Source organism: Lithobates pipiens, unplaced genomic scaffold (assembly GCF_037356315.1).
Source record: "Lithobates pipiens isolate NorthernLeopardFrog02 unplaced genomic scaffold, aLitPip1_a1.2 Scaffold_8, whole genome shotgun sequence".
Lineage (NCBI taxonomy): Eukaryota > Metazoa > Chordata > Amphibia > Anura > Ranidae > Lithobates > Lithobates pipiens.
In genome coordinates this window covers 72,393,193-72,396,804 of record NW_027507903.1, presented here as the reverse complement: position 1 = coordinate 72,396,804, position 3,612 = coordinate 72,393,193, and the positions used below count along the sequence as shown (strand labels likewise).

The 3,612-nt window shown below is 37.7% G+C and overlaps 1 long non-coding RNA gene across 1 annotated transcript; it reads right to left on the bottom strand.

Moving 5' to 3' along the window:
* Window positions 1-305: 305 nt before the first annotated feature.
* On the bottom strand, window positions 306-1,824 carry LOC143961015 (uncharacterized). The gene is made up of 5 exons (XR_013270397.1): window positions 1,765-1,824; window positions 1,519-1,613; window positions 1,331-1,408; window positions 731-812; window positions 306-481 (listed from the first exon to the last, which is right to left on the bottom strand). It is a non-coding gene; the product is annotated as an uncharacterized LOC143961015 (long non-coding RNA).
* Window positions 1,825-3,612: the final 1,788 nt, after the last annotated feature.

Genomic DNA, 3,612 nt, shown 5'->3' with positions numbered 1-3,612 from the left:
TTAACCAATAGAAAAAAAAAAAAAGACCATCATTCTGTGCCCATCATTTTTCTTTCTTGTCCCAAAGGTTTTGGCCACTACTGTCTATTGATATGTAAAGCTTTCTAAACTCAAGAATAATTAAGATGAAAAGGATTGAAGAGAGGGGGGATACCACATCCCAAAATTCTATATAGAGGACAAAAGGGGCAAAAACGGGTTGGAAAATGCCAACCCCGGGATTTTTAAAACGGTAGATTAACAAAGTATGCAATTAATTACAAAAATATTTATTATTATTCAATCAACATCCATCAAAGATGTGCAAAAAACAAACAATATACAATCGTAAAAATCAATGGTGAGGCTGGATTAGGTGTAGATCATCTCCAAAATTCCCCCACATTGATGCATAAAAACAAGAACGCTACACTGCGATTATTCAACAAGTTTCGCTCCTAACTCGAGCTTCATTAGGAATTGGCGCAGCAGCAGATCATAGCTAATAGAGTAAGAAAAAAAAACATATTTTAAATTCATGAAATATGTCACAAAATTTATTATAGTAAGCATTTACAAAAACACACATTTTTGCAGATGGATATACAGAGGAAAATGTAATATATATATATATATATATATATATATATATATATATATATATATTATATATATATCCCCCCTATTACAGGATACAGTAGTCAACATGTCTAACATAACACATATTGATAACTATGTCATTTAATCTTACCAATTGCATCAGAGTCGCTGCAGGTCTATGCATATTTGCCGTTAATAATGAGTAAGGAATTGAAAAGAAGGTGCAATCAATGCTATAAAAAAAAAAATAAAAAAATAAAAAAAAAGTGCCAAATAAATTCATACGGATAAAAACAAATAATCAATGGCAAAAAATTAAATGAATGTGAATATCAAATAATGCATAATTTGAATTATATAAATATTATAAACAAATCATAATTGATAAATGCATGGGTATAACACAAATAGTGATCACCTGTGTCAAATCACGTGAAATCCCTACCTAGTAAGGCCTAACAAATCTGCAAATGCAGAAAGATGAATAGCACAAAATGTATATATATCCCTCGTGTAATCAAACATATGACACCATAATAAAAAACAAAAACAAAATTAAATTCCATTTAGAGTAGAAATGGACAGGAAAAAGAAAAGAAATTAGTCCATAAAAGTCCCAAAGGTTATATTAATCAGCAAATGGTGTTGATTCATTCAAAGTGGGAATAGAGAACTGACACCCACGTTACTTCCTGTAGACAGCGATCCAAAAGAAGCACCTCCACCAGTAAGGAGAAAAGGGGCCGCTTACCAGAACTTGAGATGCAATCAATGCACCTGACCAATGGCTGCACAGGCTGGGTAGTGACGCATCAACCAAAAATCGGGTCTGTAGAGAGGAACATTAAACTTTATAGAAGCGTGATAAATTAGTCATGGTGATGTTTGTATTAGGATAAAAGACCTGTAATAGGTATACAGGAGATCTCAGCAGGTTACCTGGATGGTTGAATCAATAGGATTGCAGACTGGTTACAAATGACCAGTATGGGGAAATGCCAGCAATGTTGCCAGATGACTTATTGAAATAAACGCTGTAATAAACAGGTAAAATGAATACGATCAGTTGAGAAAGGTAGAGATAGTCAGCTGGATAAAATAGATGTAATAGGCAGGAAAAGACAATGATAAATTCATCATGGGTAGTTATAGGGAAATAAAGGGTATAGGTTAAAGAATACATACCAATCAGTATGTGTACAGAGACACCTGTTGTGAAGTAGCCTGGTCAGCAGTTCATCCTCCTTCAATTGCCAACAGGCAACTGACTGGGGGATGAGATTTTAAGTCCTCTCCAGCCGGGCGGCGTCTGACATCACCGCCAGGCTGTGGGCGGATTCAAAAAAGGAAACACTTTCACTTGCCATCACATCTAGCTTCCATCTTTAGTTTGGTCAATGCCCTGACTGTGAATGAATTAAATAGGGGATGCCTGAGAATCAACCCACACAGTGTCACAAGACAGCGGGCGGCATCAGCAACCAACACGGGACCGCTAACAAGATGCAAACGCAAAGCTCCACAAAAGTGGAAACACTTTAACTTGTCATCAAATCTAGCTTCCATATCTTACTGCGAATGCGCGGCTGACGCTGACCGCGTCAGCGGCCGCCAAGCGGCCATCTTTAATTTGGTAGATGCTCTAACTGTGAATGAATTGAATAGGGGATGCCTGGAAATCAACCCACACAGTGTCGCAAGACAGCGGGCGGCATCAACAACCACAGCAGGACCCCAAACAAGATACAAACACAAAGATGCACAGAGAAAGGGGCAAAATCAACAGCATGCTCTGTTTAAATACGTGGATGTCAATTTACATGAGATGAACTGGATGGTTAAAATGTCACTGATAACAGCGAACTCCCAACTGTGTACTCAGTTAAATTCGATCCTACGGATGATAATTCACTTATAGTGGTGAGACCATTCCATAGTGTAAGAATGATGAAGGAAAAGAATATTATGTAAATGCAAGTGAACATTGTATTCCAAATAAAAAAGGGGGGGGGGGGACAAAATGGTCATATAACTGATTGATTAGCAGAAAAAAACAAAAATGTCCCCGGGCGCCTATACAGACCGATAGATTAAAGGGGAAGCACCACAATTTCCAGTTCCGGTGCATAAGCCAGAAATAAAAGGAATAATGACAAATTTGCATAAAGTTAACAATTACTAAAGACCAGGGAGACTCCGATGCTCATGGAAAAAAAAAATATATATTTTTTTTTTAGAGAAATGGCTTAAAACTGAACGCCTCGTTCAAGCACGTGATTCAGTTGCTTTAAGGTCAAAAATCCAACGGGCCTCTTGCTGTCATAAAATTTCATTAAAGTCGCCCCCTCTATCCCCTGGGGCTATGTGTTCTAATGCATTTTTTTTCATTAGAACACATTTTTTTTTCCCATGAGCATCAGAGTCTCCCTGGTCTTTAGTACCCTAATTGTTAACTTTATGCAATTTCTGATGAAGCTCGAGTTACGAGCGAAACTTGTTGAATAATCACAGCGTAGCATTCTTGTTTTTATGCATCAATGTGGGGGAATTTTGGAGATGATCTACACCTAATCCAGCCTCACATTGATTTTATGATTGTATATTGTTTGTTTTGCACATCTTTGATGGATGTTGATTGAATAATAATAAAAATATTTTTGTAATTGATTGCATACTTTGTTGATCTGATACCGTTAAAAATCCCGGGGTTGGCGTTTTCCAACCCGTTTTTGCCCCTTCTTTTGTCCTCTACTTTCTAAACTCAGCAATTAGTGAGCAAAAATCAAGTTAACATCATTCATTTATACTCCCAAAATATGTACAACAATACTATACCTGGCTCAAGCTGGGCTCCCCCAGTTCTTCCTGAGAGGAAGGCCCAGGTTGGGCGTCGGAAGACTCATCAGGTGTGGAATGTAGCATAGGACGTGTGGAAGGAAGAGTAGATAGGGATTCTCTGACCTCAGCCTGGTCTGACAGAAACTGCATCCTGTCATAATACCACAGGGTTGGGACATAAATGTCATCTGCTGC